This window comes from Artemia sp. Qi Xiang Cuo, chromosome 17, assembly GCF_049724085.1.
Source record: "Artemia sp. Qi Xiang Cuo chromosome 17, ASM4972408v1, whole genome shotgun sequence".
NCBI lineage: Eukaryota > Metazoa > Arthropoda > Branchiopoda > Anostraca > Artemiidae > Artemia > Artemia sp. Qi Xiang Cuo.
Genome location: NC_142810.1, coordinates 31,726,505 through 31,752,789, shown reverse-complemented (window position 1 = coordinate 31,752,789; position 26,285 = coordinate 31,726,505). Strand labels below are relative to the sequence as shown.

General features: G+C 34.5%; 1 protein-coding gene across 1 annotated transcript in view; it reads left to right on the top strand.

The window, feature by feature from the left end:
• The window catches only part of LOC148942104 (uncharacterized), a 124,263-nt gene that overhangs the window by 6,741 nt on the left and 91,237 nt on the right, over window positions 1-26,285 (top strand). The window lies entirely within an intron of this gene.

Genomic DNA, 26,285 nt, shown 5'->3' with positions numbered 1-26,285 from the left:
TCCGTGCAGATTTTTACAACCTATAGCCTATACTGTAGACTATTTTTACCAGTATCTTCGGAAACGCTTGTTCTTTTGCTACCAGTGCTGCTGATAACTCCTTTTTGCTGCAACCAGTGTTAGAGTGGTAAACTGGTTTGGTGCAAGTATTATGGAGGGAGGAGGATGATTTGAACGTTTTCAACGATTCCCTCTTATGTTGGGGAAGCCTCTAATTCTATTAGAGAAACCTGGTGGGATTTCTGCTTGTCGTCTCTGGTGGTTTACAAAACCGCCAGGGTTCTCTGTCAAGAGTGTTTTCCTTGGTGATTCAAAAGTGTCGCACTATGTGGCCCCAGTCACCAAGACTAAACCTCCCCAATTCCCTTCCTGTCCCTCGTTGCGTATAGGATTCTTTTCACTTCAAATAATATAATCTCAGCCTTCCTGTAGGCTTCCAAACTCCATCTAGGCTAAAAAGTCAAAGATAATAAGGAAAAGATTTCTTACTGTATTCACTATCACGGGTGTACAAGAACGCTTTAAGAACTAATTTCAAAACTCTTACTATTTATCAAGATACTGTGCGAAGCATCTCTGCGCATCAAAGTATAATCACCTACGGAACAAGTACTGACAAAACCTGTCCTCTCCACACAAAAAAGTGACCCTTTTAGGGTCACTTTATTTACTTTTTTTTTCACTTTTTTAAAAGGACCCTTTTAGGGTCCTTTTAGGGTCATAGGGGTATACCTATGCGAACCTGGCAACTAAAAACCGTAGTTACACAATTCATCCCGGTCACTCGTCGCCTGAATCCCGCTCTAGCATAATTATTGGCCGGAGCAAAGTACTTTGGCTCGAAGCGATTAAGTAGTACAACATTTTGCGTCTAGAGGCGCTGAGGTACGCGGGGTCACTTTTGGAGAGTTTTGTCAGTACTTGTTCCGTAGGTGATTATACTTTGCTGCGCATGAAGGTTCGCCTAGATCTTACCAAAGGCAATGAGTGACCCCTTCAAATTAAAGTACAAATTTTACCTTTGGATTTTGCATGCTAAATTTATACCAGTATGAGTCATCGCTCACCTGTCTTTTTCAGACGTTAGGTAATTAGTGGACTCCCTCCAGACGTTTCGTAATAAAAGCTTGTCCCGGGGTTTGAGTATTGCAATTGAAGATAAATGTAGTTAAATTTATAAAAAGAGCATTTTACTGATACAGAAAGGGCCAAAGGTCCCAACAATTCGTCATTTCCATACAAGGGTAAAACGACCATTGTCCTATTAAAACATTCTTGATAACGAACTTTTAAAGTACCAAGGACACCAAAATGAAAACACATTTAGCCCTCTTAATCTATTTTAGGTCTATTCATACCTGAAAATCCGGGTTTCCTATGATTTTTTGTTTAGCTGCTATTAGCATTTTTAGTTTGAATAAATTCGCAAAACAGTGTTGTCCATAATAAAACAACGATAAACTTCGGAGCTGAATAATATCAGCGAAAACTATTTCCTACGAATCCGACACTGTTTTTCATTTGTGAAAATTCAAATTTACAAAATCTGTTGATTGTTATATATATATTAGTGAAAATACATTTTGTGAAAAAATGTGACCTCAAGTTCAGAAAGTGACTATTCTGATGTGTCAGAAAATATTTTGATGATGACCAAGCGCTAGATGGTATGCAAGATACCATTTCAGGATACTTGTTCCAGCTAGACCCCGACGCCGCGCCGGCGGATCGACCAAACGCCGCCGACGAGAGGCTTGGCGCCAACGAAGTGTCGTAATGCCAACGGCGTGCCGCCGCCGACAGAGGCGGCGGCGTTCGGTCGATTTCAAATTAATTTTGCGGCAATTCTTTATTGCGTCAACCGCAAATTCAGAGCTTTTCCTTCTTGTGTGGTTTAGTATTTCGATTTTCCTGATTAGAAATCAAGCAGGGCTTGTACTATCCCCGAATTTTCGGGTATTTCCCCGAAAATCTATGCGTCACCTCGAAAAAAAATTTGGTTCCCCGAATCCCCGAAAACCACGCAATCACGGTGCCACCCCTAGCGATTTATCAGCAGTGACTTTCCCTGCCAAATATTACTTGGCATACCATAATTCTTCACTGCTCTCTTGTTCATTAATTTTCGTCTCTTTTGTTACTTTGCATAAAAAAGAGACAGATGCAATTGCAAATATTGCAATATACAAAGTTCTTCATGTGTCGACAAAAAACAGGATCGTCTTTATGAAATGAGTTCAAATCATTTTTAATGCAGTTTCCCAATCGTTATATCTTACATTGTTTGTAGTCAAGAATTTTATTTTCAAGTTGGATCCCAAAAAAAAACCTTCTATTGTGACAAATTTAGCTATAGACTAAGCTTGAACAAGGTTTGGGAATTAAAGATTGAACTGGAAGTTACCTAAAAAATATGATACGAAAATAAATTGTAAACTATTGCCTATAGGAGGGGGGATAGGGAGCTATCATTTTTAAATGATAGTACCTCATTTTTTTATTGAAAGCGGGGATGCCAAAAGGTTAATTATTTGTTTTCATTTAAAATGGAGACAGAAGAAAATGATATCAAATTCCCTAGGAAACCATTGAAATATTTTGATAGACCCAAGGCTCCCCATTAGGACTTGTACATTGTCTTGGGTATTTTGAAATTTATCATATGCTACTAGACTAATTTGGCTTTTGTGTGTGCTCCCTTTTAATTATATTCTTTGGATCTTATTGAATGTCATGGCAAATCTATGACTCAGTTTTCAAATAACTTGAGTTATATCTGAGTAATTTCGACATTTTTGTTGTTGTCTTTGTACCCCCTTACTCATACCCTCAATTTTTTTCAAGGAACACTAAGCTTTTTAACGTTATTTTGCGTGTTTGTTTGAACCATATAGTGACCTAGTTAATTATTAAGTAACTTATTTTTCTAATGAAAGCTGAGACAGAATCCTATCAATGTGGTATCCAGAGGGGTGGGGAGGGAAGTATTACATTTAAATGTTAATATCTCGAAATTTTTTTTATTGAAAGCAGGGATCCCCCAATTTTTTTTTCTAATTTAAAGCAGAGACGGTATTTTATCAAGGTGGTATCCAGAGAGGGGGGAGAAGTAGTGAGCTATAATATTTAAATCATAATACCTCAATTTTTTTTAAAGAAGGGGGTGCCAATAAGTTAAATATTTTTGTTATTTAAAGCACAGACGGTATCCTATCAAGATAGTATAGAAGAGGGGGGGGGGGCACAGTGAGATAGGATAATTAAGTGATAGGAAATATAGAGAACATTTTTTTAATAAAATATATCGTTGTAATGATTCAAAAGAGCACAAAAAAAAAACAATCAATATAAAAGTAAACAATTATATTTTTTAAAATTGATTTGAAATTTGACTAATAAAAAAAATTAAGATTACAAGTTCAAAGCTATATTCAAAGTTTTCTGATTAGCCTAATTTAATATTAAGATGGCCTGGCCTAAAAAATAAGACACAGGTATAGTCAGAACTCCATTGCAAATCCATATATAGCTAAATTTATAAAGACTCCCCCCTCCCTCCATAATGGTGAAAAATATACCCTGAATTATAAATCAACAACATATTTTCGGTATATAGCCTAGACTGCAGTTTTCAACAAAATTTAGCATTTCAGCACAATTCAAAATAATGATTATTTTTCATGATCCTTTATAATTAAATAATCACTTGACCGTGACTATTAATTTTGAGCCATGAAGGGGTTCGAAGGCTCAGAACAGCCCATAGAAACCTAGTAACCCTATGTTCAAAAATTTGATTCTTTAAATAACTGGCTCAGGAGAAAAATAGGTCATATGTAGCTGACTAATGATTGAAGCTGACTTATGCTATATATTTCCACATTAGGGGGAGGAAAGCAAAGGCTCGTGATATCAACTTCAAAGTCTAATAACCATAATAACTTATTTATTATGAAGTAACTAAACAAGAGTCTTTTATTCGGGCTGATCACTAAACAAAATATAACCCAGTTGTGCTGATGATTTGTATCTCGTAATTATGTCAGTGATTTCAATCCTCAAAATGTAAATGGGGCAAAAATAACCAGTTAGCCATGATAAAATAAAAAGTAGCAAACTAGAAATAAGAAGGTATTTTTCGAAGTCTAACTGAGGCAACTGCTCCCCCCTCACATAATTGGCACCCCAAAATTATGTGGCCTAATGCTGAATTAGAATAAACAGTGTACAATGGCAAGTACAAACAATACAATAATATATTGTATGTGATTCATAATACAGTAATATATATTACATATTAACGATGACAGATAATGATCTAATAGTATTGATTTATTTAATCAACATTTGTCATTCAGAGAAGCCATGACTCTAATTTTGTTCTTAATATAATTCCTGTTTTGTTCCACTAATTTGTTTTTGGTACTGTTCTAATATATGGGCAACATGCAAGAATGCAACTTGAGAAAAGCCAAGAACAGATAACATTACCCAGTAATTTCCTATCTTATGGTCTATAAACAAGGGGTTTCTCACTCCAGGAACTATATTCAAGCTTTAGTTTTTTGGGGTTTAGGAGGAAAAAAGGTACCTAGGTTAGTTTAAGTTATGTATTTATTATATGCTATGCTTTACCCCCATCCTCTTAATGTGCAAATATACAGCTAAAATTTGTTTTAAACAATTATATTTTTATCCTATTTTGTTTTATTTCACTAGCATTAACCAAACTTCACTTCTCACATGTTCCCCAGATATTAGAACAGTACCTTCTTTTCCTGCATTGCTTTAGTATAACAGTGTGACATCCCTTTCATTAATAAAAACCCATAATTTTTTGAAGGCCTATAGGATATATGTTCTGAAAATTCAATCAATTTTTATTATTGTTGCTGGTTTGCCTGTGAGTCCAGGCAATTTGATATTCATATGTTAGTCCTAAAACTCAGCTGCCCTTGCCTGAGACTATAGGCAGGCAGACCTTACGTCACTTGTTCACCTGCAAATCCAGGCAACTTGTTGGGTCAACCAATTTTGAATGAATTTTGTGTTAGTGTAACTGTCTGAGCTTATAAACTGGGTTGCCTGTCTAAGACTTTAGGCAGGTAGACCCTATGCCACTTGTTTGCACACAAGGCCAGGCAACTTTTCAGTCAACCAATTTTCAATTAATTTTGTTTTAGTGTAACTGTCTTGGCTTATAGATTGGGTTTTCTGACTGAGGACTGCAAGTCCAGGTGACTTAGTCGTCATGTTAATCCTAAAACTTGGTCAAAATGCCTTAGACTCTAGGCGGATAGGCCTACTTGGAAGGTCTACTTGAATTACAATAGAGATGACTAAGATTTTTGGGCTGACTTACAACAGACAATGTCTATGGAACTTGCTGATGAAGAAGCATCCTAAGCCTAATTTTCCAGGCCACATAAATTCTCAGGTAGGTTGACTAAGTTTTAGGATTGATATGTGACCACCAAGTTGCCTGAACTGCAATTGGAACTATGAAAAGCCATCTGTATGACTTTGTTGTTTTCTCTATGCATCAGTGGGGTAATGTAATTTCTTTTGTATGACATTTTAGTGGATCATATATTAAATAAGAAAACCAAAAAGCATTCTGTATAACTTTATTCATGTTTCTCCTATAATAATTTGATGTTTAAAAAGTCATACAGAAGACTTTATATCATTCTCCATGTTTAAAGGAAACACAATATTGCCTATTGTTTTGATTTTATAGTGTTTTGTGTATAAGAGTAAATGACAATATTTGTTGCTTAGATCATTCAGAACCAATAACTTTAACAGGCCTAGTCAAACAGGGCTCACTCAAGTAATATGTATTTCTAATATAAAAAAAGCATAAATGGTATATGCGACTATTATACAGTAACTATGAGGTAGATTTATATCAAAATATTCAAGCAAATCACACAGCCTACTAGGTGTCTTACCTTAGCCTACATAAGGTAGGCTATCAGTGGAAGTCATTAGGTCTGCAAAACTACCAATAGGGTAGCCTATATATTGATGCTTTCTTTTAGAATCATTAATATTTACCTTTACACTGCTTCATGGTTAAAAGATCCTGGAATGCCAAAAATCCTAGTAACATCAAGATAGGCCTAGTCTAGCCAAGCTCTTTTCAAAAAGTATTCCTTACAAGTATTTTTCAAAGAAAAGAGCTTTGCTGAACTAGGTTCCGATTTCTTTTCTACCAGAACATACAAGAAAACAACACTTTCTAAGGCTATATGCTGATTTATTTATTTTTTGGTCATTTTCTGCTGTTTAACAGCACACGTTCTTTATTTTTAACATTGGCCACGAACTTTCGTATTGGAATACGTTATGTAAACGGGAGATCTTTCTCCTTAAAAAAATGAATTATCAGTTTTTCACACTAATTTAAGACGTATATGGCTGTGTAAGTTTGCACTTGACCAATTTAATGAATTAGTTTTCATTTTAAGTATCCTTAGTACTTTAAGTAAGAAGCAATCTGGGTCATGAGCGCCCATAGGCTGAATTCTAGAGGGGACTTACCTGGTCTAATTGACACTTTTAATGCTATATAATAGAAATCTCAAAACAAAAATACAAAAAATAAGGCAGCATCATTCAGCTAGGAGGGGGCTAGTGCCCCCAACTGCCCCCCCCCTTATGGGCGCCCATGACCCGGGCTAAAAGTAACCAAAACTAAAAAAGAGAGTTTCAGTAACAATATATGTATCAAAAGAGTTTGCTTTTTCTGATGATTTGAAATATAAAGAATTGAAGTTAAAGTCAACCGTCAAAGGTTACGAGCGTGAAAAACGGGGCCTAATTTTCATATAAGGGAATAAATATGCTCAAGTGGTCAAGTGATCTTGATAAAAACTAAATAGAGAACAGGTATTTTCAACGGAAAGTAAGGAGCAAAATTAAAACTTAAAACAAACAGAAATTATTACGTAGATGACGGATTGCCTCCTCAGTACCTCAATCTGTACGCTAAAATTTGAATTTTTGTTCCAATTATGTAAGAATGACTCCTGATTCACAAGGACTTTATAATTTGAATAATAAGCTTTTTAAAAATTTTAAAAACACTTTAGCGTCAAGATTGAGGTACTGGGGATGGGGCAATCCCCTCATATAAGCAATAATTTGTGTTCATTTTAAGTTTTAATTTTGCTCCTTACTTTCAGTTGGAAAAACTTGTTTTATTTATTTAATTTCTGATAGTTTTTGAATTAATGCGGGGAAATCCAGCTTCCCTCCCATGGATAGCTTCCTTCCCCATGAAAACACCTTCAGGAAAAGATCCTCCCATGTAAGCACCCCCACCAGAAAAGACTTGACTTACTTTGACTTATGTCTCCTGCCGGGCGCTGCTCGGCGTAGAGAGTGACGTCTGCCTCCTCCATCCACTTCGGTCCATGGCAAGCGTTTGTATATCACTCAACTTGATATTTACTATCTTTAAGAACTCTGAAAGGCTGTCAGACCATCGTTTTTTTGGTCGGCCGCGAGGTCGCTTCCAACCGGCTTTGACAGGGTCGAAGTCATGGATCGTTTTCGCAGGTATGTGTGGTCTCCGTTTATGTATTTCTTAATTTTAATTGCCTCCCTAAGAGATTTTGGTAAGCCATACGCTGTGGATATTAAGGTTGCCTCATCAAAATGATTTAAACGAACGGGATTTTCAAAATTTTGGAGGGCCAAAGGAGAATCAAAATCGCCATTTCTAGTTTCACGTCTCATACATTTATGTATTGAATTTTTTTTATGCAGTCGTTCCCCCGCTGTTCATGGGTAATGCCAATGTAAATTTCCCCCAAGATCACGGGACTCTGTAAACTCCACTACCCAGTATAGGGTAAATTTTATCCTTTCCAGAATTTAAAAATTTACGACCTTTAGTCCATTTTTGAAAGAAACATAGAGATTATGTTTGTTTAAATTTTTCCAAGTTTGTCGCTGACTCACGGGATGTGTGGTAAAGTGGTAAAGCCTTTTTTTCAGTTGCTGGAATCAGACAGTTCGTGGTAACGAACTGTAAGTAAGGAGCGACCCGGCTCAACGGTAACCGAAACTCTAGAAAACGGGTTTTTGATACCGATTGATACATCAAAAGAATCAGATTCAATGCTGAATTCAAATATATAAATTTCATAGTCCTACCCATCAAAAGTTACGCGCCTGAGAAAATTTGGCTGATTTTCGAAAAAAGGGGGAAAGATCCTCTAACAAAAGTTATAGAATCTTAATGAACTTACACCATCATATTCAACGTATCAGGGAACCCTATTGTAGAGGTTTCAAGTTCATATCTATAAAAACGTGGAATTTTGTATTTTTGCCAGAAGGAAGATCACGGATGCGTGTTTATTTGTTTTTTTTTGTTTTTTTGTTGTTTTTTTTCCCCCGGGGGTGATCGTATCGACCCAGGGGTCCTAGAATATCGTGGGAGGACTTATTGGAACGTAAATTAAAAGTTCTAGTGCCCTTTTTAAGTGACCAAAAATGGAGGGCAACTAGGCCCCCTCCCACGCTCATTTTTTTCCCAAAGTGACCTGATCAAAATTTTGAGATAGCCATTTTGTTCAGCATGGTTGAAAATATGATAAGTATGTCCTTTAGGATGACTTAATCTCCCGAAGTTCCCGGGGGGACGGCTGAAAGTTATGAACTTTACCCAATGTTCACTTATAGTATTGGTTATTAGGAAGTATACAGACGTTTTCATAGGGGATTTTTTCTGGTAGTAGGGGGTGGTGGGGTCGGGGGTTATTTGGGAAGATATTTCCATGAAGGTATGTTTCAAGGGTGAAAGAATATTGCTATGATGGGTGTGCCAGATTTCCCAGCATTATTTAAAAAAAGATCAGAAATTAAATATAAAAAAAAACAAGTTTCCCAACTGAAAATAAGGAGTAACATCAAAACTTAAAACGAACAGGAAATATTACGTGTATGATTGGGTTCACCCTCTATTGACTAGGGGGCGAGCCTCCTATTATACGTATAAAAAATATATGAATATAGAAGTTCGTTACGTAATTAATTCGTAAGTTACGCATATTTATTACAAATAAAAAAGTTCGTAAATAAAATTAAACAAGTTTCTAGAAAACCATTTAACCAAATAAAAGTAAAATTAATATGCAAATCTTGTTTTAATGATTCATGTACGGTGAGCAAAATTCAAACCGTCATTAATTCAAAAACGTTCAAAAATGAAATAGAAACAACAGGTTTTTTTAAACTGAAAGTAAGGAGCGACGTAAAAACTTTAAACGAACAGAAATTATTACGTATATAAAAGGGGCTGTCCCCTCCGCAACGCCGCGCTCGTTACGCTAAATTTTTAATTTATCACAACTATATTTTTGTTAAAAAATAAAAAACTTTAGCTTAAATAGCGAGGCGTTGAGGAGGGTACAGCCCCTTTCATATACGGAATGATTTCTGTTCGTTTTAAGTTTTAACGTCGTTCCTTACTTTCTGTTAAAAAAACTTTTTTTTTTTATTTAATAACTAGAGAAAGAGGGATGGATTCATTGTGTTCTTGTTTTACCTTTTTTAGTCATCTATGATATTCTCAGTAAGTTTAATGAGGTAACCATTACGGAATAAAATATCTATTACATTGATTCAGAGGTTACAGGGCTGTGTGAATAGATTTTTATAACTTGATCGACTAAAGACCGATACATCACAGAAGGAGGATGGTTTCCAAGAAATGCCAACAACGATCATCATGGGTGGGTTTTCTTTAGATAAAAATTCAAGATTAGGAGTATTTTCTATAGTTAAAACATATAAGAATGGAAGCTCCCCTGAATGTTCCAGCACTATTATAAATTGAAGATTTGAATTGAAAGTCGTAACATGCACCAAAAATCGCTTGGAAAATCATACCCATGTTCCCAAACTGACTAAATATCGTCAACAAAATGGAACCAAAAAGTTTCAAATGACAAATTATTCAATGCAGAATTTTCTATGAAATCCATTAAGAAATTTACCAAATATGGATACAAAATGGTTCCCATCGGTAAACTTACTTTTTTTACTTACTTGTACTTGTGGCGGGAATCAGGCGTTTCCACCTCGCCCGGCATCACCATAATTTGATCGGTAAACCCATAATTTGAAGAAAAAAATTGTGCTCTAACCTAAAATACAACAAAAATTTGTTACAGAGGCAAACAAGGGCTATTATTTTATCGATTTCTAAAGCCTTACAATCCGACAAAGCAGAATTTTCCTATAATTTTCTTTGTAAGGCCTATTCACATTTATAGAGATCACAAGAAGTGAACATAAAAGCTGTATTGAGACTAGCTAAGATAGTGTTTCCTGTTATACTTTGATTTTACAACTTTTCAACAAGGTAAACGGAGTTTTTTTTAATGTTTGCTATCAAAATAGGCTTGAAAATGACGGCCAAAAACTTTCCTACACCCGTAGCTGGGCAACTATATTATGCTACGATACGACGGAACGGGGTATCTTTCTTATGGATTTTGGGAAGACCATAAAATTTGGGAGCAGAGCAACCTTTGAAGTAGAATTTTCTGTACATTTGAGGGGTAATTAGTGTTTTACCCTTTAATGTTTCTAGTTCTCTTTTCAATTGTTGTGTATATTTTTCTATGGTTTCGGTTTTATTTCTTTGTAAGCATTTTTAAATATCAAAAGGGCATTAGCCATTTTATCCTAATCTCCCACGCCCATAATCACAAATGTATTTTCTTTGTCTAATTTTGTGATTACTGTGTTTCTATCTTTTTCAAGTCACGGAGATTCTAATTTTTTTCAATCGGTTGAGGCGATTGAGGTAACCGTAGCTCTAGAACTTTCTAGAACCACCCAAAGATTTAAACTTATTCAGTGACTCCAAAACAGATGGAAAAATACCGTGTCAACCTATTGAACTACGAAAAGTCAGCTCAGATCTACCATAGCCTTGTTGCCAAGTTGTACTAAAGTGGGATTTAGATGATGAAGCAAGAACTGAAACCGAATAATTTTCACTATCCCATAAAAAAACTTTCATAAAAAGATAACCTGTCAAGGCTCGATTAAATTGAACTGCAGTGACAGTTAGGCTGAGTGATACAATTAATCTCTTGTTTTACACTCGTTTCTGTTTCTCAGTCAGATGGAAGGCAAGAATATGTTAGAAAGGGAACTTCACGGTGAATTAATCAATGCCTGGGATTTTTCTCCCAGAACTTTGTTTCCTTTTAAATGTATGCCTAACTTTTCTAACAACATTAAATCCATGACTAGAATAAGCTAACCTTTTAAAAACGGATTACAAACGATTTCTAAATACTTCATACAAAATGCATTCAAAAAAGCTATTATAAAGACATGCTTGAAAAGCGTTTAACAGTCATTTACTTTCACAAATCGTTAAGTACTTATTATGTAAATCTTAAGGTACTTAGCTTAAATCTTTTGTAGTAGGGTAGTATATCTTTCTATTACACCTTGCCTAGCAATTTGATTTTAACTGTTATTCCAAGGGTGGAATCCATACCAGATCAATCCTTCTGGGCTCGGTCTAGAACTCACAGTGTGTAGAGAAAAGTCTCAGTTTTTCTCTAAATAAAGCGTTTTAAACGTATTCCAAAAGCAAGTTTTTCAAAGAAAAGGAAGACCAATTTTATAGCCGAAATAAAGCCGAAAAGAAAGAAGCCGAAATAAAGCCACATACTGATAAGGTTTTTTTTATTTAAATCAAACAAATAAATAAATGAACCACCAGAAGCAAACTTGTTTAGGCTATGCACCCTTCAAAAAAAAAAAACGATATATACATTGCTATCAACAACGTAAAACGACAAATAAATAAAAAAAGAAAAGAGAGAAAAAAAGCACGGCACAACCTCCTCCAGCTTAGTGCAGCCCAAAAAAACAAAAACAAAAACAAACCATAACTAATCATCACCGTTCTCTCACTACAACCCTCACACAACCACAATTAAAAAATAATAAACAAAACTAAATAAAACAGAATTATTATAAATAAATAAAACCTAGGATTAAGAAAAATAAATAATAAAATCAACATTGAAAGTAAAAAAAAAATTCCTGCAAGCACGATTGGGCACAGACCCCGCCCTTTATAGGCGTTAGTTTCATATATAGCTTACATAAATAACATATATTTCACATAAATAGCGACAAAGATCACACTGCGTTTGCATCATAAACAACAAGTAGAACAGCAGGGAAATTGCTTATATAAGACAGTTGAACGCAACTTTAAATCGATATTTCAACCCAATATCAAAGAGAATTATTCAGCAAAACAATAGAAGAAAAAACGAATATAAAAGAACTCACATTAAAATACTATCTTCAAAACTGAAGTATTTTCAAAACAGCCCGAGCTTCATTACTTGAAGGAAGCTCAACCAGGACTGGTGCATCAAAGCGAAGTGGAAAATAGACAATTCATTCAAATGGAATAAAAAACATTTACAAACAAGCTCTTAAAGCTAATCTTGCCGTCTTGGCATCCAGCCTAGAAATTCTATCCATAACAGGTTGAGTGGAATTGTTTACTGTTCTTTTTAATTTAATTAGTTAAACCATTTTTAATTATATTTGCAATAAGGCATTAAGTGAATATTCCCCCAAATCCCAATTTAAAGAAGTATTACTATTTATTTTGATTCTAATTTCGACTGCTTCTCGAACAACCTGTTTTATGCCTAAATCATTGCTAATAAGGGAAGTTTCGTCGAACAGGATTTTATGGCTAGGATTATCAAAGATATGACTGCTTAAAGCAGAATCAAAAGAAATATTTATTATATTAGAATTTAAAGCGTTAGTTATGTCATCTTTTTGCTGTTGTAGGCGTTTTTCTAAATTTTGATTGGTTCTACCAACATAGTAATTGCCACTTTCACATGGTATTTGATAAACCCTTATGAAAAAAAAAAATGTTTAAAACCTAATTTATAATACTCATAAGCTTCTATTTCTTTGGTAAGATTATTAAGGTTTTTATAAAGATCTAATATATTAAGTACGTGGAGAGGAGGTTACGTGGGAGGATCTTTCCATGGAGGAATTTTTCATGGGAGAAGAGAATTTTTCCATGAAGGGGGCGCTGGACGTCTCAAAATTCTTTAAAAACAGTCAGATATTAATTAAAAAAACAAGTCTTTTCAACTGAAAGTAAGGAGCAACATTAAAACATAAAACGAACAGAAATTATTACGTATATGAGGGGGGTTTCCCCCACGTCAATACCTACCTCTTTACGCTTAGTAAAGTACTTTAAGTTTTTTAGTACTTTCGAAAGAGCTATTTTGTTCTAATTGAACGGCCTTTGTGACTCAGGAGTCATTGTTAACGAATTGGAACAAGATTCGAACTTTAGCATAAAGCGCGAGGTATTGACGAGGAGAACCCCCCCTCCCCCTCATATTTGCAATTATTTCTGTTCTATTTAAGTTTTATTGCTGCTCCTTACTTTCTGTTGAATTTTTTATTTGTTAAATCTATGATGAACCGACATGGTTTGGAGAGAAAGTTGCAGGGATCACTGTCCTCATTGTGCCTCTAATTGCAGTGTGTAGACATATCGAGATCCAATACCCAGGGAAGACAAAGGCTGTTGCAGAACAGCTGTGAACCGAGGTACGAGGCACCAACGGTGCTGAGCCAACGATGGGAGGGATAGACTACAGAGTGGTAGACCAAACTTGAGCCTCGAAAACTATTTTATGGAGTAGCTTGGGAATCATCATGTAAGATTATTAACTTCTGTGGTAGCTTGTCGGAAAAGTGACAAACAAAGTATCTAAAGCAGTGAAATATTATATCGCTGAATTTTACAGTTGAGACTTTATATATATTTCTGCCCTAGGATGGACGGATCAAGAAGTGAAATGGAATCATATTGATACAATTTTGAAAAAGGCTTATGCCAGCTTTACCTCTCACTCAAACTATCTGTCATGGCTTTTTCTCCAATTAGCCATGTTAACCTGATTTCAGTTCCAGAATCAATTTGCCATCAAGCCATGACTAATTGGAGAAAGAACCAAGACAGATAGTCTGAGTGAGAGGCTTAAGTAGAAAAAAAGTCATCAGTTCCCAGTGTTTTGGAAATTCTTTTTGACTTTAGATATATGTCCTCAAAATTTAGGTTGCATCCGTGTAAACTCTTGTGGATCCAGCTTTAGAAGACCACCGGGCCCTTTCAGTTTTCTGATAATTTGTAGTGGAAAAGGTTAGGTGATTTCAGTTAAACAAGCTGCAACAAGCCCTAAATCTCAGCTACAAGAATCATGGGGATAGGGGCCGAGGAGGAAGTTCAAGGGGCCACCTTTATATCACCTAAAGTACAACTTGATAACCACTGTATATTTTAAATTTAAATCAGGTGCTTAGTGCACTGTTACACGAAGTGAAAATTTAGCTCGTTTTTGCACATTGTTACCAAATTTTAGAATGTTGGACATGGCTAGTTTTTCTAAAGATTCAAGAATTGGCTGGTATTTTTGTCGAGCTATTTTTGATTTCACTAAATCAGGAGTATGTTTCTGTTTTTGCGTCGGGCCAGGAGTCACAGGTTTTTCCTCTAGTCAGTCCCCGGCTGAATAACAGTGTTTCAAACAGTAGGCTGTACGAAAAATGCGGTCCAATCCCACTTTCTAGGGCTATAATGAAAGAAAGGTTTAGATGGCTATGCCACGTTCTGCGGATAAATGATGACAGATTGCCAAAGATTGTCCTTTTCGGCCGACCGGCAAGGGCTAAACGGAAGGCAGATCTTCCTCGTCTGGGGTGGGAGGAGGTAATAAAGAAAGATTTAAAGGACATGGGAACTTCCTGGGAGGGTGAAAAGAAGGAAGCTTTGAACAGATTGAAATGGCTTAAAAGCGTGCGTAGCTGGGTTGGCCTCAGACGGCATAGTTTTGCGGTGAGTTGCTAGTAGTAGTAGTAGTAGCAGTCTGCCAGGTCAGCACTCTGCCAAGTCACTGTTTTTAAACCAAGTCAGTCTGCTCATTTTTTACTGAATCCGTGTCCGGCGGAATTTTGAATTGAGTCAGGACATAATTATTTTCCCCAATAAGTGAAGAATCAACTCATTTCTGCATCAAGTTGGGACTTCCCTTGCTCTTGCACTGAGTCAGGAATTGGCTAGCATATCCCACCATGCATTTGTGCATATTTAAGACTGAGATTAATTTTATACCACGTCACGGAATTTTCTCAGCGTGGACTAATCTTCTTCGTGTACTGAGCCAAGACTTTTGCTTTGGCTTTTTTTGCTTTGAATTAGCACCCAACTCATTTTCACGCTATATCGGAACTTGGATTATTTTCCCATCGAATCAGAAGTCAACTTTTTTTTAACTGAGTGAGACTTGGCCACCGCGTCAGATTTTGCACCGAGTCATAATAATATTGCTTGCTCAAAGTCAGTTTTTCAATGCGGCTGGGATTGTTTTCTTATTGAGTCAGGTCTGGGCCGAATTTGGACTTAAATCTGTTTTTCATTGAATCTGACTGTATTTTTGTATTTAATTTATTTTTCAGGGGATTAAGGGAAGGTGATGCCACCTATTTTTGTGGTAATTCTGTCACGGGAGTAAGGCTTTCGTTTTGTTCTGTTTTTTTCCTATACCGATGATTTAACTCAATTGTGAAAAAGTTTTCAGGATCTAACTCCCGTGATTTTAAGCTAGTTTTGAAACTCAGACTGTATTAAGGGATATAACGTCACATAGGAAGCTATGGGTTTCTGCTTGTCTTTGAGCAATCGGCTATGGTATGGGAGCTGAAGGGGAGCTTTTTAGTTCATGTCAGACAAGACTTTCTGAAGTTGTCTCATTAAGCTTGTATTTCCATGGACATGATTCAACTTTCGAGCGGAAAGCTGTGCTCAAGCTGGCAAGAAAACAGACGCCCGTCTCGGAGTGAGCTAGGACTAAAATATAAAAGTGTTTAAGAGATACGACGGTTTCGTGGGCCCATTGCTAAAATATTTTTTGTAACAAGAAATAAAAGAAATAGAGCATTTTCGTGAGGACCGAGGTACTGTCATCTACTTTTACAAGCAATTTTTGTCTGTGATTTCAGTTGAAAAATGTGTTTATTTGTATGTGTTTATTTATTTGTATGTGTTTTTTGTGTGTTTTATTGTAAATAATTAGGAATGAGGTGTAAATAGATTCATACTGCCGATTAAACCTTCATTGCTAAAGAAAGTGGAGCTTATCCTTTGCTCCTCAATTAGTAGTGATATTAGAAATTGGACTACGGCTAGGAAACCAACTGTTGCGCTAAGGAGATATAATTTAGTTTTTAACGCTGATGAGTAATCCATCAAGAAATATGAAGCATAAAAATGAATTTTCTTGTGCGAAAATTATTTTTCAGTTACACCATTTTCAATTTTTCTAGAAGCTAGCAATCTTATTGCTGGGGTACACATTAGAAAAAAAGAACACAAATTTCTGCAAAAACGAGCCAAGGCCGAATTCCCTATCAAACCAACCTTTACCTTGTTCTTTGTAAAAAAAAATCGTGGCTGTAGGCACCTGGACCAGGACAGTTCTTAATGCTTTTCGCCATGTCTGCAAACGTTTGGAAAACGATAAACATGTTAGTAGTATTGAATTCATGACTCCGAAATGTGTCCTGTCCCTACATTCCGAGCAGTGCCCTGTCCCTGGATTCCGAGCGGTGTCCTGTCCCTACATTCCTTAGATACCCCTATAAAATGCAACCGCAGCCATATTGGTATTACCAATCCCTTTTATCCTCTCTCTTAACGATACACGTACTCTATGAGATCTATCATTTACTTGAAAACAATTCTTATCTCAAGATTTGCGATAAGGATTCTCGGACAGGCTCAGAGTACATGTCGTTCAATAATAGAAGTTACTTTGATGTCATATAATGTCTAATAAATTAAGTTCTGATATGAATTCTAATAAAGAGTTGGTTGAGATATTTTTGTACTCTAATGGTATAGAACCGATTATTGATAATTGCTTATGATATATCTGAGTTTAGTTTGACAAATTTGTTGTTCAATGATTGAAGAGATTTTGGAATGGCATTATGTTTTAAAAACGAAGTTATGATATGGATTCTAATAACCAATTGAATGAGATCTTCTATAGGTTTTTTTAGCTTTTAAGCAGTTTTTCATTTATTTTATGAAATTTGTGTTTGAAGTAGGAATCGAACGTGAGACCCAATATTTCCTGTGGAAAAAAGAGCGAGACGTTACTTGACTGAGCCATAAAGTCATTGAAAATATTATGATTTTCAAAATACATTCTAAGACAATCCATGTATTGTTTCCAAGACGTTGGCCAACTGATGTTAAGCGTCACTACATCGTAACAAGTTATTTGCGCAATCGATTTCTCAATTGAATCAGTGATCTGTTTCCTGGCAGCATTTTTTGCATCATTCCGAGAATATGCATACCACGGTGATTTGAGATGCATGCTGGACATACATATTCTTTTGATGGCTAATGAAACATATTTCGATCTCCAAAAATTGTAATATGTCCAATCACACCCATATAGTTTATATTGAAACTATGCTATATGTGTTTGTATATCACATATCATCTTTGGTTTTAAAAAACAACCCTCCCTAATATCCATTCTTGAAGATTTGAATTCAATCCGTGAAGTGTTTTCAAATTTGGACCTTCAGGGGACGGTAGCGAGCAATATGAAAACTAAAAAGCGCATAAAAATGCCTTCGGGTAGTTTGCAGGCTTAGCTCTTGAGGCGAATCTTTATTATGTTTTATTCTGAACATTTTTTCCGTGTCTTCACACGGAAATCACACATCAAATACACTTCTAGCAAAAAATCACCTGTGATATTTTAAAAGTGCAAAATGAAGATGACATAAATATGTCAGTTGTAATTTTTAATTAGAAAAATAAAGTTTGTAGTGACGTTTTTCTTTTTTTTATATATTTTTATCAACTTTTTTTTTCCATGTCTTGAAATAACATCAAATATATTACTAAAAAAAACCCCACCTGTGATATGTTAATAAAAATGAGAATGATATAAATATGTCAATCGGAATTTATTCTATTAGAAAAGTAATGTTCGTAGTTACGTTTTTTTACTTAGAGTTTTTCTTGTTGAAGTGAAATTGAAATTTTCCACTTTTTTTATGTCCTTGTTAACAAAGCTTCCAAATATAAAGTAAAATTATAATTCGACCTAAGGTACTCGGTTCCAGAAGACGAAAAAAGATTTTAATTTCACTTCCTTGGTAGCAAAACTTCCAAATATAAAAAAAAATCTTAGAAATACATAGTTTTTTCGTATGATTGAGCATATGACTCATGGGATCCAAGAGATGAAAAAATTTTGATTTCACATCTTGTGTACCGAAACTTCCAAATATAAAGACAAATCTTAATTGAACCTAACACACTTGGATCCAAGGAACGAAAAACTTTTAATTTCATGTCATTGGTACCAAAAATTCCAAATATAAAGAAAAATCTTTATTCAAACTAAGGTACATAGATCCAAAAGACGAAAAAACACTTTAATTACATGTCCTTGGTAGCAAAACTTCCGAATATACAGAAAAATCTTATATGGACCTAAGACACATGGATCCAAGAACAGAAAAACTTTTTAATTTCATATCATTGGCACCAACACTTCCAAATATAAAGGAAAATCTTAATTGAACATATGGCACATAAATCCAAGAGACGAAAAATCATTTTCATTTCATGTCCTTTATACCAAAACTTCCAAATATTGAGAAAAATCTTAGAAAACCATAGTTTTTAGGTATGATTGGACCTAAGACAAATGGGTGGAAGAGATGAAATTTTTTTAATTTTATGTCCTTGTTACCAAAACTTCAAAATATAAAGAAAAATCTTAATTAGACCTAAGACACATGGATCCAAGAAACAAAAAACTTTTTTAATTTCATTTAATTCATAACAAAACTTCCATTTATAAAAAAAATGTTAATTTGACCTAAGTCACATGGATCCAAGAGACGAGAAAACATTTTAATTTCATGTCCTTGGTACCAAAATTTCCAAATATAAATAAAACTCTTAGAACACCACAGTATTTAGGTATGATTGGGCCTAAGACAGATGAGATCCAAGAGATGAAACACTTTTTGATTTCACGTCCTGTGTACCGGTTTTTCCAAATATTGAACCTAACGTACATGGATCCAAGAGACAACCCAAATTTTAACTTCATTTTATTGGTAGCAAAACTTCCAAATACAAAGAGAAATCTTAATTCAACCTAGGGCACATGAATCCAAGAGACGAAAAAGCATTTTAATTTTCTATCCATGGTGTCAAAACTTCCAATTATAAAGACAAATCTTAATGTCTCCTAAGGCATATGGATCTAAGAGACGAGAAAACATTTTAATTTCATGACCTAGGTACCAAAATTTCCAAATATAGAGAAAAATCTCAGAAAACCACAGTTGTTAGGTATGATTGTGCCTAAGGCACATGTATCCAAGAGACAAAAAACTTTTTAATTTCATGTCCATGGTACCAAAACTTCCAAATATAAAGATAAATATCAATTGAACCTAAGGTACATGTATCTAAGAGACAAAAAACATTTTAACTTCAGTTTCTTGGTAGCAAACCTTCCAAATACAAAGAAAAATCTTAGATAAACCTAGGGCATATGAATCCAAGAGACGAAAAAGCATTTTAATTTCATGTCCATGGTACCAAAACTTCCAAATTTAAAGAAAGATTTTAGTTCCACCTAAGGCACATGGATCCAAGAGACGAAAAACATTTTAATTTCATAGCCTTGGTACCAATATTTCCAAATATAAAGAAAAATCTTAGAAAACCACAGTTTTTAGGTATGATTGTGCCTAAACACATGGGGTCCAAGAGATGAAAAACTTTTTAATTTCACGTCCTCTGTATCGAAACTTCCAAATATAAAGACAAAAACCTTAATTCAACCGAAGGTACATGGATCCAAGAGATAAAAAACATTTGAATTTAAGGTTCTTGGTAGCAAAACTTCCAAATATAAAGAAAAGTCTTAGTTCAACCTAAGACACATGAATCCAAGAGACGAAATAGCATTTTAATATCATGTCCTTGGTACTAAAACTTCCAAATATAAAGAAAAATTTTAATCCCACCTAAGGCACATGGATCCAAGAGACGAGAAGACATTTTAATTTCATAGCCTTGGTGCCAAAATTTCTAAATATAAAGGAAAATTTTATAAAAACACAGTTTTTAGGTATGATTGTGCCTAAGACACATGGGATCCAAGAGATGAAATACGTCTAAATTTCACGTCCTGTGTACAGAAACTTCCAAATATGAAGAAAAAATCTTAAATCAACCCAAGGTACATGGATCCAAGAGACAAAAAACATTTGAATTTAATATCTATGGTACCAAAACTTCCAATTGTAAAGAAAAATCTTAATTCAACCTAAGGTACATTGATCCAAAAGACCAAAACAAATTCTAATTTCTTGTCCTTGGTGGCAAAACTTTTAAATATAAAGAAAATCTTAATTGGACCTAAGGAACATGCATCCAAGAGATAGAAAATATTTTAATTTCAGGTTCTCGATACCAAAACATCCAAACATAAAGAACAATCTTAATTCAATCTAAGGTACATGGATCCAAGAGACGAAAAAACATTTTCATTTCATGTCCATGGTAGCAAAACTTCCAAATAAAAAAAATTGTTGAACCTAAGGTACTTTTATCCAAGATACGAAAAAAACATTTTAATTTCTATTCTTTGGTAGTAGAACTTGCAAAACATAAAGAAAAATCTTAATTTGATGTAAGGTATATGGATTCAAGAGATGAAAAAAAACATTTTAATATCATATCCTTGATACCAGAGCTTCCAAATATAAAGAAAAATCTTACTTTAACCCGAGACACATGGATCCTAGAGATAAAAAAAACATTTTAAATTCATGTCCTTGGTAGCAAAACTTCCAAATATGAAGAACAATATTAATTGAATCTAAAATACGTGGATTCAAGAGACAAAGAAAAACATTTTAATTTCTAGTCCTTGATAGCAAATCTTCCAAAATATAAAGAGCAATTTTAATTTGAACTAAGGTGCATGGAGCCAAGAGTTGAAAAAAACATTTTAATTTTATATCCTTAATACCAAAACTTCCAAGCATAAAGAAAAATCTTTATTCGATCTAAGATACATGGATCCAAGGTTCGAAAAAACATTTTAGTTTTATTTCCTTGGTACCAAAACTTCCAAATATAATGAAAAATCTTAGGAAACCACAGTTTTTAGGTATGGTTGAACCTAAGATACATGAGTTCAAACTTTTTAAACTTTTCAGTTTCATTTCCTTGATACCAAAACTTCCAAATATAAAGACAAATCTTAATCCTACCTAAGGTACATGGATCCAAGAGACGAAATTTTTTTTAATTTTATGTCCTTGCTAGCAAAACTTTCAAATATAAAGAAGAATCATAGGCAGCGCAATAGTGCTGCCTAAGTAAAGAACGATGTTGGCACAATGTATTATTTACATTGTATCCTTCGATACTTCGTATCGAAGGAGTTGTCGTAGAAACTTCGAAAAGGGCTCATTCGATTGGAAATTGGAGTGGCTAGTGCCCTTTTTAATAATCAAAAGTGATTGGAGGGCAACTAGCCCCCCCCCCACACCCCTCATTCCCCCAACACATCCAATAAAACTCTTGAGATAGGCATTTTGTTCAGCGTAGTTGATTTTCAGATAGAAAACATGTTTTTGAGGAGGACTCTCCCCCACATCCCTCAGGGCAAAGCCTTTAAGTTATGCCTTGAGGGCATATAAGAACGATGTTTGCCCAATGTATTATTTATTATTTTTTTCCTTTAGAGCAGGGCACTTCGTATCGAAGAAGTTGTCGTAGAAGTTTCAAAAAGGGATCATTCACTTGGAAATTGGCGTGGCTTGTGCCCTTTTTAATAGTCAAAAGTGACTGGAAAGCAACCAACACCCCTTCCACGCCCACTATTTCCCGAAGCGCATCCAATCAAAATTTTGTGATAGCCATTATGCTCAACTCAGTTGATTTCCAGATAGAAATTATTTCTTTGAGGAAGGAACTCCCCAACTGCCCTCGGAACCAACTTTGTAAATTATACCCTGGGGGAAAATAAGGTTCTTATAAAAGGTATTTCGGTAGCAACTTCAGAAAAGGCTCATTCAATTGGAAATTCAAAGGGCTAGTGCCCTTTTTAATAGTCGGAAGGGATTGGAAAGCAACTAACCCCCCTCTCACGCCCACCATTTCCCCAAACACATCCATAAAATATAAAATCACGAAGAAAAGGAGGACAATTAACAGCCACTGAAAAAATTGAAAAAACTATGCAAATATTTCGGTCAAGACCTCCTCTTGACCTCAGTGCAGAATAAAACTAATAAAATATAAAAAAACAAACCTTAAAATAAAAACATAAAACTAAAATTGAACGACCCTTTCTCAGTAACGGTGAAAGGGTAACTGAATAAAAAATACAAGTGTAAATGGAATTCCATAATTTCATTTTATGTAAAGCACTCTTTAAGGCCAATCGCTTTCCAGTTAGATTATTATAGGAGATTTTTTTTTATTGCACAATATAATTTTGTGGATGAATGTAAAAACGATCAGAATTACTAGTTTCATCATAAATGGGACTTAGAAAAGTTTCTCCAGTGTCTCGATTGAGCTACCTTTTGGTGAATGTGCTTTTTTATTTCAACTGCCTCCCTGAAAACTTGCGTGAGACCTTGAACTGGGACCCCCATTAATCTCCCGGACAAATTAATGTGCATTGTCAGTTTAATATACATATAATGATATTTAGTAATCAAAATGTTAATATTTTTTGATTTATTAAAGTTATAAAAGTAAAAACATTTATGTTTTTTCAGTAAAGTGCAAATTTTGTTCTGGTCTTGGGAAGGCATAGGGGTTTTGAGCCCAACTTGTGTTAATTTCCGCTCGCTTTGAGTTTGACTCGGTTATTTATTGTAATTTCTGTTCGTTTTGGGTCTGATTTATTTATTGATGCTGATTTGTGGTAGTTTCACGCTTGTTAGATTATTTGATTTTATTTTTGCTCATTTTTTGTTTAATGGAGTTCTTTACTTTTCTTTGAAAAATTTATTTTGTGGGAATAGTTTTTTTTAATTAATCTTAGAAAACTACAGGTTATAGGTATGATTGAACATAAGGCACATAGGTCCAAGGGATGTAAAACTTTTTAATTTTATGTCCTTGATATCAAAACTTCAAGTTGTAAAGAAAAATCTTAATTGGACCTAAGACACATGGTTCCAAGAGATGATAAACTTTTTTTTTAATTTCATGTCATTGCTACTAAAACTAGCAAAAATAAAGAAAAAGATTAATTGGACCTAAGGCACATGGACCTAAGATACGAAAAACTCTTATAATTTCATGTCATTGCTACCAAAACTTCCAAGTATAAGGAAGAAATCCTAATTCGACCTAATACAAATGGATCCAAGATACGAAAAGATATTGTAACTTCATGACCTTGATACCGAAGCTTCCAATAATAGAGAACAATCCTAAACCTAACGTACATGGATGCAAGAGACGAAAAACATTTTATTTTCATGTCCATCGTAGCATAAGTAGGGTCAGTAAGCGTGCGCGCACGTTTTATATTTGGAAATTTTGATACAAGGGACAAGAAATTAAAATGTATTTTTATCTCTTGGATCCATGTGCCTAAGGTCGAATTAAGATTTTTATTTACGTTTTGAAGTTTTGGTACCAAGGACTTGAAATTAAAATGTTTTTTCGTCTCTTCGATCCATGTACCTTAGGTCGAATTAAGATTTTTCATTACATATTGAGGTTTTGGTATCAATGAAAATGAAATTAAAAAAGTTTTTCACCTCTTCTATCCATGTGTCTTGGGTCCAATTAAAATTTTTCGTTATATTTGGAAGTTTCCGTAACCAGGACATGAAATTAAAAAAAATTTCATCTCTTGAATCCATTTTTGTTAGTTCCAATCATACCTAAAAACTATAATTTTACAAGATTTTTCTCAATATTTGGAAGTTTTAGTACAAAGGACATGAAGTTAAAATGCTTTTTCCTCTCTTGGTTTCATGTACCTTAGGTTTAATTAATATCTTTTATATTTGGATGTTTTTGTACCAATGGCATGAAATTTAAAAGTTTTTGTCCCTTGGATCCAGCTGTCTTAGGTCCAATTAAGATTTTTTCTTTATATTTGAAAGTGTTGCTACAAAGGACATGCAGTTACAATGTTTTTTCGTCTCTTGATTCTACGTACCTTAGGTAGAATTGACATTTTTCTTCACATTTAGAAGTTTTGGTACCAATGACATGAAATTCAAAATATTTCGTCTCTTGGATCCATGTGTCATAGGTTCAACTAAGATTTTTCTGTATATTTGGTATTTTCGGTACACAGGACGTGAAACTAAAAGGATTTTCATCTCTTTCATCCCTTGTGTCATATGCTCAATCATCCTTGAAAACTATGTTTTTCTAACATTTCTCTTCATATTTGGAAGTTTTGCTACCAAGGACGTGAAATTAAAATCTTGTTTCGTCTCATAGAACCATTTACCTTAGGCATTGTTACCAAGGACGTAAAAAAAGAATAACAAATTTCAGTTTCACTTCAATAAGAAAAAAAGTAAGTAAAAAACGTCACTACGAACATTATTTTTTTTATAGTTCTAGCAATATTTTTTGCTAGAAGTATATTTGATGTGATTTTAAGACATGGAAAAAAACGATCAAAATAAATCGATTAGGATTCTCCTCAACGGATAAGGTCGTCAACTACCGGAAGGCAGTTTTTATGCGCTTTTTAGTTTTAATATTGCTCTTTACCGTCCCCTGAAGGTCTAATTTTAAAGAAATTCACGGATTAAATTCTAAAGTTCAAGAATGAGTGGTAGGAAGGGTTGATATTTAAAACCGAAGATGATATAAGATAAACAAACACATATAACATAGTCTCAATATAAAGTCAATGGGTGTGATCGGACATATTACAATCTTTTGATATAGAAACGTCTTTCATTAACCATCAAAAGAATATGTCTATCTAGCATTAATTTTAAATCACGGTGGTATGCATATTCTCGGAATGATGCTAAAAATGGTGTCCAGAATCAGACAACTGATCCAATTCCTCAAAACGATTGCTCGAGAAAAATCCATTACTCAAATAACTTTTTACGATGTAGTGACGCTTAACATCAGTTGGCCAACGCCCCGAATACAATAAATTGGTTGCCTTATAATATATTTCTAAAATTATAATATTTTCAATGACTTTTTGGCTCTCTCGAGTAATGTGTCGTTCTTTTTTCCATCGGAAATCATGGGTCTCAGTTTAGATTCCTACATCAAACACAAATTTCCCAAAATCAATGGAAAAATGCTTAGATGCAAAAAATGTGTATAAGATCTCATTAAATTAATTATTAGAATCCATATTACAATTTCGTTTATAAGACATAATGTCATTTCAAACTCTCTTCAAATATTGAACGCGAACTTGTCAAACGAAAGTTAGATATATCATAAGCAATTATCAATAATAAATAATCAGGTTAATAACGTTAGAGTGCAAAAAGATATCATCCGACTCTTTGTTAGAATTCATATCAGAACTTCATTTATTTGATATAATGTTACTTCAAAGTCACTTATATTATTGAACGGCATGTACTCTGAACTTGGCCGAGAATCCTTATCGCAAAACTTGAGATAAGAATGTCCGCTTGAAACGATTTTTTATTGCTGCGCTCGGAGTAATAGCTTTTCTTTCAATGAGAAAAAATTTAAATCTAAGGAAATGATAGATCTCTTAGAGTATGTGTGTCGTTAAGAGAGAGGATATGAGGGATTGGTAGCTCCAATATGGCTGCCTTTGTACTGCACAAGGCTGTTTAAGGAATGTAGGGACATGGAACCGCTGAGAAGGTAGGTACAGGGCCTCGCTCGGTATGTATGGACAGAACAGCACTCGGAATGTAAGGACATGGCACCACTCGGAATGTAAGGACAGGGCAACACTCGGAATGTAGGGACAGGGAACCGCTCGGAGTCATTGATAGAATTTGCTGACAGTAGGTTAGCCTTTCTAGGAGCCCCTTTCCACCATATCCCCAACTTAAAATTTAGGCAAAGGGTCTTTTGTTTGTATCGCAATAACACAAAGATATGCAATAAATATTAT